The sequence below is a fragment of the Rhipicephalus microplus genome, unplaced genomic scaffold (genome assembly GCF_043290135.1).
Source record: "Rhipicephalus microplus isolate Deutch F79 unplaced genomic scaffold, USDA_Rmic scaffold_569, whole genome shotgun sequence".
Lineage (NCBI taxonomy): Eukaryota > Metazoa > Arthropoda > Arachnida > Ixodida > Ixodidae > Rhipicephalus > Rhipicephalus microplus.
In genome coordinates this window covers 1-10000 of record NW_027465129.1, presented here as the reverse complement: position 1 = coordinate 10000, position 10000 = coordinate 1, and the positions used below count along the sequence as shown (strand labels likewise).

The window sequence follows — 10000 nt, the reverse complement described above, 5'->3', positions numbered from 1 at the left end:
GCACTTTCCCTGCAGGCTTCCTTCCGACTCGAAGTCCTGCGGCGGTCTCAACGAGGTGCCACATCCTCAATGCAGTCGGTCGCCCCCGTTTCGGTTGGGCTCTGGCACGACGGTCGCCACCGTCTCGCCCTTGAGTGGCCGCTGTTGGCGCTCGCTGTGAGGTGTTCAGCGTGCTGTCCGTGTTGCCGACGCGGTCAAAACGAGTCGACGGCTCACGTTCCCTTGTGCGCCGAAGGCTCTCTTGATATGTGATCCGACCCTCAGACAGACGAAGCCAAGGGAAGACCCAAGGCCGCAATGTGCGTTCAAAGAATCAGTGCTCAGTGTGTCCTGCAATTCACACCAAGTCTCGCAGCTGGCTGCGTTCTTCATCGACCCGAGAACCGAGTGATCCACCGCTTAGAGTCGTGAAAAAGTGTTTGTTCAATTCCGTACAGTCAAAACCAAACGTTTCTGGCACTCGGCCAAACAGTGGCCAAGAAGGGCGCTTTTCAGCGCACGCTTGGACTCCAAAACTCTGCCGCGCCTTTTTCGGCTGCCGCAAATCGAGCAAACGGTGTGTTTCGGACGGCGTTTCGCTTCCGCTACTTGCGAGTGCTTTCGTGGTCCACCCCTCTATAAATACTCGGGAGGCGTCGAAGCCGGTTCTCCAAGCCGGACCCGTAGGTATCGTTGTGTGCTCGCTCTCATTGGCCCGCCTAACCAGAAAATGCCTGCGGTACACCCATTTGGATAAGAGTGCACGCAGATGCGGGCCTCGACGGCTACACATTTCCTCGGGCGGCCGCCTCCCGGCCTCCGTGGAGCGCGGGATGCACGGTCCCATCGACAAGCCTCTCCCGTTTTTACCGTGGCGTCGCGGTTCACCACGGCGGGCGGGTCGGTCTCCTCCGCATAAAAAGGGGGACCCCCGCTTTTTGTTCCACGAAATCGCACAAGCTTTTTTCGCATCCACGGTTTGCCACCGCACACCAAAATGCCGATCCGGCTGCCTACTTTAGCCAACAGGTGGAGCCAGGCGCGCCGTACTTGCGCGGCACTTCCCACGTCCACCGAAGTCGGTGCCAAGGACCACTTTCGGCGCCGGAGCCGCGTACGAGCCTACTCGAGGCGGAAGAACGAAGCCAGCAAGGGCCTGGCCGCAAGTGCGTTCAATTGTCGGGACGTCCAAGTCCCTCGTTCTTCCGTGCTTCCTCTTTCGGCAAGTCGTTGCGGCACCTTCCCAAAGCGCGCAGACCCGCTAATCGCGACGAGCGCGACGTGGCCGTGCCGCCTTTCCCTCGGCAGCAAGCAAAACGCCTGGCAACGTCGACGCTCCCCTAACCGCGATCTCGCACCGTGTTTCGTGTGGCGAATTCAAAAGCCGGCCGGCGCTGCTGCAACCATTACGGTCGGTACGCATACGCCGCGGAGGGCGGGACGGTCATCGGAGCGTGCGGTTCCTCCATCGAGTACTGCGCACCTCGGCCGTCGCATCGCCGTGCCATGACCGGCCGCGCGTCAACGCGAACCGGTGCCAGCGAGATCCCTCGCCTGCAAGAACCGACCGGCAGCCTCCGTCACCCGAGGACGCGGAGGCGCTTGCCGCGGACGGCGGGACGGTATGCACTGGTGCACAGCGGACCCGTCACATCGCCAGTTCCTTGACCGACCGCCGACGCTTGTGCCGTTCCTCTCGTACTTGGCAGTCGCCGCGCGATTGTCGGGTCTCGTTCTTGCACGCTCGAACGGTCGGGAGGGCACTCGGCTGGCGTTTCGGGAACGCGCAGCCTCGCCTTCTACCGACGTAACCACGACTCGCCGTTCGCGCTCCGCCGCTCCTGTTTACAGTACTAGGCGGTCCCGCAGCGGTCGGGTCGCGCATTTCGAGCGCTTCGAGCCACGGTGCAGTGGCGGGTCGAAAGCCGACCTATGAGTGCGTTGCGCCGTTTGTACCCGCGTCCGCCACCTGGCCGACCGTCCAAGGTCGCGGTGTTGGCGTCCGCTGGGCGCAACAATTTGTCACGGGGTGCCGCTCCACATTCAGGCAGCCCCGTGGGGAAAAGCCGACCCCGCGTCCAAACGGGGTCAGCGGCAGAAAGTGTCGGGCGCAGACGCAGCTGAGGCGCTCACCCTTCACAATCCGTTAATGATCCTTCCGCAGGTTCACCTACGGAAACCTTGTTACGACTTTTACTTCCTCTAAATGATCAAGTTTGGTCATCTTTCCAACAGACCGGCGCAACCGAAAGGCCGCGCCGGACATCGGTCCGAAGACCTCACTAAATCATTCAATCGGTAGTAGCGACGGGCGGTGTGTACAAAGGGCAGGGACGTAATCAACGCGAGCTTATGACTCGCGCTTACTGGGAATTCCTCGTTCAAGGGGAACAATTGCAAGCCCCTATCCCAATCACGAAAGAAGTTCCACGGGTTACCCAGTCTTTTCAGACAGGGATAAAGACACGCTGCTTCCTTCAGTGTAGCGCGCGTGCGGCCCCGGACATCTAAGGGCATCACAGACCTGTTATTGCTCTGTTTCGTGCGGCTAGGAGCCGCTTGTCCCTCTAAGAAGGTTGTAAGGTGCTGGGAACCCCGCACCTATTTAATAGGCTAGAGTCTCGTTCGTTATCGGAATTAACCAGACAAATCGCTCCACCAACTAAGAACGGCCATGCACCACCATCCACCGAATCAAGAAAGAGCTCTCAATCTGTCAATCCTCCCAGTGTCCGGGCCGGGTAAGTTTTCCCGTGTTGAGTCAAATTAAGCCGCAGGCTCCACTCCTGGTGGTGCCCTTCCGTCAATTCCTTTAAGTTTCAGCTTTGCAACCATACTTCCCCCGGAACCCAAATACTTTGGTTTCCCGGAAGCTGCCCGCCGAGTCATTTGAGTAACTCAGGCGGATCGCTGGTTGGCATCGTTTATGGTCAGAACTAGGGCGGTATCTGATCGCCTTCGAACCTCTGACTTTCGTTCTTGATCAATGAAAACATTCTTGGCAAATGCTTTCGCAGTAGTTCGTCTTGCGACGGTCCAAGAATTTCACCTCTAGCGCCGCAATACGAATGCCCCCGTCCGTCCCTCTTAATCATTACCTCGTATTCCAAAAACCAACAGAACAGAAACGAGGTCTTGTTCTATTATTCCATGCAAGTTTATTCAGGCGACTCGCCTGCGTTGAGCACTCTAATTTTTTCAAAGTAAAAGCACCGGCCATCTCGAGGCACACAATGAAGTGCACCAAGAAAGAACCGGCATGATGTTCAGTCCGAGCCGTCGCATCGGGTAGATGCACTACTCGTCTGGAACTGAGATCCAACTACGAGCTTTTTAACCGCAGCAGCTTTAGTATACGCTATTGGAGCTGGAATTACCGCGGCTGCTGGCACCAGACTTGCCCTCCAATTGATCCTCGTTAAAGGATTTAGAGTGTACTCATTTCAATTACGGGGCCTCAAAAGAGTCCCGTATTGTTATTTTTCGTCACTACCTCCCCGTGCCGGGAGTGGGTAATTTGCGCGCCTGCTGCCTTCCTTGGATGTGGTAGCCGTTTCTCAGGCTCCCTCTCCGGAATCGAACCCTGATTCTCCGTTACCCGTAACAACCATGGTAAGCAAGTAACCTACCATCGAAAGTTGATAAGGCAGACACTTGAAAGAAACGTCGCCGGCTCGTGGCCATGCGATCAGCACAAAGTTATCCAGAGTCACCACACAATACGGGCCGAAACCCGATCGATCTTGGTCTAATAAAAGCACCCGTTACCCAAAGGGCTCCAGGCTCACTGCATGTATTAGCTCTAGAATTGCCACAGTTATCCAAGTAGGAAGAAACGATCTAAGGAACCATAACTGATTTAATGAGCCATTCGCGGTTTCGCCTTATTTCGGCATGTACTTAGACATGCATGGCTTAATCTTTGAGACAAGCATATGATTACTGGCAGGATCAACCAGGTAATCGTTCGACTGCGCGTCCGTCCTCGCCCTCGGCGGGCCGGACGCAGTCTGTGTGCGGCGGAGGCCACCTTCAGGCGCCCCAACACGCTTATTTTGCACTCCGAGATGACGGCGTTCGAGCTCGCTACGGCACAACCTTCCCGAAAGACGAGTGGGAGCCGTGCGGCAAGAAGCACGTTCATGCTCGCTCTTTTTCGTTGCATCGACTCGGTCGCGCCGTGCGGGTTGCCCAAGCCCGCTGCACTGTCGGTGGACCGGCCGGAACTAGCAACGGAGCCGAGACTGCAAAGCCGCCAGACGACGGGTCACGCCCGCGTCTTCGGCGCTTTCGCATCTGAATCGCCCGAGGACGACACGGAACACACCTCGATATCGTGGTAAAACGGCACCGTCCGACAACCAGCCCCTAACGCATCAAGCGGATGAGGCTGCAGACGACTGCCGTGGATTCCCCTGGAGCAGACCCGAGGACACGCTTGACGAGGCCGAAGCCCGCCGCATATCAGACACCCGGTCGCTTTCGCGTACGCCGCTCACGAGAACCCCCACATAATAGCAGCGATAAGTACCCAGACCTCCTTGGGCCCTAATACGAGCGTACTCGAGAAAATTTCACCGCGGGTGTGCCCCGAAACGTGTGGCATGTTGAGCGTGCCACAAGTCTACGTCGCTCTCAAACCCGCCGAGGTCGTAGAATTTGCGACCCTACTCACGAAATTCCCACCGAGGATACGGCCGCAAACGTACCGCACCTTGGGTAGGCCACGAGTTTGTGCAACACTACGCTGACGGCACAGCACCGAGGTCGTGCGCGCACGCACGGGAAAATTCCGCCGCGGTTTCTGCCGAAAACGTGAGGCACCACGACTCTCCGCAAGTTCGCGTCGACTGCGAAAGACCGAAGTCGTGAACGACGTGTCCGCTACTCGCCGCCGACACGCTGGACACCAAACGTACAACGACTCGACGGCGTCGTAGAGGCCCACGACGCGGTTTTCCTTAACGACGTCTCGGCGTGGCACCGACAGGTTAGAACGGCCGACCAACGTTCCCTGTCCGCCGTTCGGCTCAGTCGAAGGGCTCGGCGACTTCGGCAACGCTGCGAAGCCGCACGGTGACGCACGCCATGTCCCCATTTTTTTTTTCTTTCTGCGTCTGCCGGGGTGCCCCTATAATAGCAGCGATAAGCACCCAGACCGCCGTGGGTCGCTCGCCCCGGCTGACGTGGTTTTTCGTACTCCTGCGGCGGTCGCCGTCAAGCACGTCCAAATACGCTACTTTCGTGGGCGCATTCACGCTCTTTCGCTTCGCCGGAGTGCCAGCACTCACTCTGCCAAAAACGGCGAACATCCGAGCGGCGGTTCCCACTTTTGCGTCGGCGTCGCAAACCCCGCCCCGGCAGACGAGGTTTGCCGTACTCGTGCGACGGTGGCCGGCGGGCACGTCGAAAGACGCCGATATCGTGCGCGAATTGGCGCACCTTGGCTTCACCGGAGTGCCGCCACTGACTCCTCCAAAAACGGCGAAGATCCGAGCGGCGCTTCCCACTTTCGCATCGGCGTCCCGAACTCCGCCCCGGCTGACGCGGTTTACCGTACTCGTGCGACGGTCGCCGGCGAGCACGTGGAAAGACGCCGATATCGTGCCCGAATCGGCTCCGTTCGGCTTCGCCGGAGTGCCAGCACTGGCTCGGCGAAAGACGACGAACATCCGAGCGACGGTTCTCACTATTGCGTACGCGTCGCAAACCCCGCCCCGGCAGACGCACTTTGCCGTACTCGTGCGACGGTCGCCGGCGAGCACGTAGAAAGACGCCGATATCGTGCCGGAATCGGCCCCGTTTGGCTTCGCCGGAGTGCCAGCACTCACTCGGCCACAAACGGCGAACATCCGAGCGGCGGTTCCCACTTAGCCGTCGGCGTCCCGAACTCCGCCCCGGCAGACGCGGTTGCCGAGCTCGTGCGACTAGCGACCGCGAAGCCGTCTCGCGACGCCGCTTTCGTGCGCGGCTCCCACTGCGACCTGGGTCACCCGAGGTCGACGAGCAAAAAAGAATGTCGAAAAAAATTTTTTTTTTTTTTTGCGTCTGCCGGGGTGCCCCTATAATAGCAGCGATAAGCACCCAGACCGCCATGGGTCGCTCGCCCCGGCTGACGTGGTTTTTCGTTTTCCTGCGGTGGTCGTCGTCAAGCACGTCCAAACACGCCACTTTCGTGGGCGCATTCGCGCTCTTTCGCTTCGCCGGAGTGCCAGCACTCACTCTGCCAAAAACGGCGAACATCCGAGCGGCGGTTCCCACTTTTGCGTCGGCGTCGCAAACCCCGCCCCGGCAGACGAGGTTTGCCGTACTCGTGCGACGGTGGCCGGCGGGCACGTCGAAAGACGCCGATATCGTGCGCGAATTGGCGCACCTTGGCTTCACCGGAGTGCCGCCACTGACTCCTCCAAAAACGGCGAAGATCCGAGCGGCGCTTCCCACTTTCGCATCGGCGTCCCGAACTCCGCCCCGGCTGACGCGGTTTACCGTACTCGTGCGACGGTCGCCGGCGAGCACGTGGAAAGACGCCGATATCGTGCCCGAATCGGCTCCGTTCGGCTTCGCCGGATTGCCAGCACTGGCTCGGCGAAAGACGACGAACATCCGAGCGACGGTTCTCACTATTGCGTACGCGTCGCAAACCCCGCCCCGGCAGACGCACTTTGCCGTACTCGTGCGACGGTCGCCGGCGAGCACGTAGAAAGACGCCGATATCGTGCCGGAATCGGCCCCGTTTGGCTTCGCCGGAGTGCCAGCACTCACTCGGCCACAAACGGCGAACATCCGAGCGGCGGTTCCCACTTAGCCGTCGGCGTCCCGAACTCCGCCCCGGCAGACGCGGTTGCCGAGCTCGTGCGACTAGCGACCGCGAAGCCGTCTCGCGACGCCGCTTTCGTGCGCGGCTCCCACTGCGACCTGGGTCACCCGAGGTCGACGAGCAAAAAAGAATGTCGAAAAAAATTTTTTTTTTTTTTTTGCGTCTGCCGGGGTGCCCCTATAATAGCAGCGATAAGCACCCAGACCGCCATGGGTCGCTCGCCCCGGCTGACGTGGTTTTTCGTTTTCCTGCGGTGGTCGTCGTCAAGCACGTCCAAACACGCCACTTTCGTGGGCGCATTCGCGCTCTTTCGCTTCGCCGGAGTGCCAGCACTCACTCTGCCAAAAACGGCGAACATCCTAGTGGCGGTTCCCACTTTTGCGTCGGCGTCGCCAACCCCGCCCCGGCATACGCGGTTTGCCGTACTCGTGCGGCGGTGGCCGGCGGGCACGTCGAAAGACACCGATATCGTGCGCGAGTCGATGCTTCTTGGTCTCGCAGGAGGGCCGCCACTCACTCCTGCAAAAACGGCGAAGATCCGAGCGGCGCTTCCCACTTTTTCGTCGGCGTCGCAAACCTCGCCCCGGCAGACGCGCTTTGCCGTACTCGTGCGACGGTCGCCGGCGAGCACGTCGAAATACGCCGATATCGTGCCCGAATCGGCCCCGTTTCGCTTCGCCGGAGTGCCAGCACTCGCTCGGCCAAAGACGACGAACATCCGAGCGACGGTTCCCACTATTGCGTACGCGTCGCGAACCCCGCCCCGGCAGACGCGGTTTGCCGTACTCGTGCGGCGGTGGCCGGCGGGCACGTCGAAAGACGCCGATATCGTGCACGAATTGGCGCTCCTTGGCTTCACCGGAGTGCCAGCACTCACTCGGCCAAAAACGGCGAACATCCGAGCAGCGGTACCCACTTAGCCGTCGGCATCCCGAACTCCGCGCCGGCTGACGCGGTTGCCGAGCTCGTGCGACTAGCGACCGCGAACGCGTCTCGCGACGCCGCTTTCGTGCGCGGCTCCCATTGCGACCTGGGTTACCCGAGCTCGACCAGCAAAAAAGAAGGTCGAAAATTTTTTTTTTTTTTTCTGCGTCTGCCGGGGTGCCCCTATAATAGCAGCGATAAGCACCCAGACCGCCGTGTGTCGCTCGCCCGGCTGACGTGGTTTTTCGTACTCCTGCAGCGGTCGCCGTCACGCACGTCCAAATACGCCACTTTCGTGGGCGCATTCGCGCTCTTTCGCGTCGCCGGAGTGCCAGCACTCACTCTGCCAAAAACGGCCAACATCCGAGCGGCGGTTCCCACTTTTGCGTCGGCGTCGTAAACCCCGCCCCGGCAGACGCGGTTTGCCCTACTCGTGCGACGGTCGCCGGCGAGCGCGTCGAAAGACGCCGATATCGTGCGCTAATTGCGCTCCTTGGCTTCTCCGGAGTGCCGCCACTCACTCCTCCAAAAACGGCGAAGATCCGAGCGGCGTTCTCCACTTTCGCATCGGCGTCCCGAACTCCGCCCGGGCTGACGCGGTTTACCGTACTCGTGCGACGGTCGCCGGCGGGCACGTCGAAAGACGCCGATATCGTGCCGTAATCGGCCCCGTTTGGCTTCGCCCGTGTGCCAGCACTCACTCGGCCAAAAACGGCGAACATCCGAGCAGCGTTTCCCACTTTCGCATCGGCGTCCCGAAGCCCGCCCCGGCAGACGCGGTTTGCCCTACTCGAGCGACGGTCGCCGGCGATCACGTCGAAAGGCGCCGAATTCGTGCACGAATCGATGCTTCTTGGTCTCGCAGGAGGGCCGCCACTCACTCCTGCAAAAACGGCGAAGATCCGAGTTGCGCTTCCCACTTTTTCGTCGGCGTCCCGAACTACGCCCCGGCTGACGCGGTTTACCGTACTCGTGCGACGGTCGCCGGCGGGCACTTCAAAATACGCCGATTTCGTGGGCGCATTCACGCTGTTTCGCTTCCCCGGAGTGCCAACACTCACTCTGCCGAAAGCGGCGATCATCCGAGCGGCGGTTCCCACTTTTGCGTCGGCTTCGCAAACGGCGCCCCGGCAGACGCGCTCGTGCGACGTACTCGTGCGACGGTCGCCGGCGAGCACGTCGAAAGACGCCGATATCGTGCTCGAATCGACCCCGTTTCGCTTCGCCGGAGTGCTGCCAGTCACGGCGCAGAAAACGGCGAACAAGTGTTTTTTTTTTTTTTTTTCCTAGAATTTGTGTTATAGAAGGCACATTTGATATCGGACGATAATTTTCAACTTTATCACGCGCACCGATTTTCGTGTAGAGGTTTGCAAGTTTATGGAATTCTCCACTTGGAATAATGCGATTTAGTAGTACTACGAGAACTTCATGGATGTACTCAAGGGTACGGGGCAAGTCAGTTACGTCAACACCTGCAGATTTTTTACACTTCAAACTGAAAATTGTTGTTGTGAGTCCTCGTGTGATATTAAAGGCCGATTCGCTAACACATAGAACAAAGAAAGAAAGGAAGAAAAAACGCCCGCGCTCGCTCAAGAAACCTGGGTTCGCAACAAGTGGCAACAACAAGCAACCGAGCGAGTGCGCCAAAACCCGTGGCGGCCGAACAAACGCGAAGTCCAACCGCGTCAGCCGGGGCGGCACGGGACAGGAAAAATCACTTCAGCCGGGGCGGCGGGGCACCGAATAAACCTCGTCACCTCGTCGCAGGATAAAAGAGGAAACAAAAAGTCTAAACAGCGTCTGCTGGAGCGAATGCGTAATAAAACAACAACAACAACAAAAAAAAAAACACCCGCGCTCAAGAAGTCTGCAATCACCACAAAAGGCGACTGTGACCGAGCAGCGTCAGCCGGGGCCGTGCGGAAACGGAAAAACCGCGACTACCGGGGCGTCGAGGCACCGAAAAATCCACTTCAGCCGCGGCGAAAAAAAAAAACAAAAAGAAAGACGGAGGGGGGGGGGGAACCACGTCTGCCGGGGCGAAGGAAAAAAAAAACGCGTCTGCCGGGCGAGCCCGGGTGCGGCACCACCGGGAAAACTGTGGCAAACAGACATGGCGATCGAGTGAGTGGGCCGCCAGCCAGGCTCAGCCAAAAAGTGCAAAGTCCGAACTGCGTCAGCCGGGGCGGCAAAAACCACGTCAGCCGGGGCGGCGCAAAAACCGCGTCTGCCGGGGCGGCACGAAACCGCGTCAGCCGGGGCGGCGCGAAAACT

General features: G+C 59.5%; 2 non-coding genes across 2 annotated transcripts; both read right to left on the bottom strand.

Moving 5' to 3' along the window:
* Positions 1–254: 254 nt before the first annotated feature.
* On the bottom strand, positions 255–407 carry LOC142795154 (5.8S ribosomal RNA). The gene has a single exon (XR_012892807.1). It is a non-coding gene; the product is annotated as a 5.8S ribosomal RNA (ribosomal RNA).
* Positions 408–2126: 1719 nt separating this feature from the next.
* Positions 2127–3941, bottom strand: LOC142795158 (small subunit ribosomal RNA). The gene has a single exon (XR_012892811.1). It is a non-coding gene; the product is annotated as a small subunit ribosomal RNA (ribosomal RNA).
* Positions 3942–10000: the final 6059 nt, after the last annotated feature.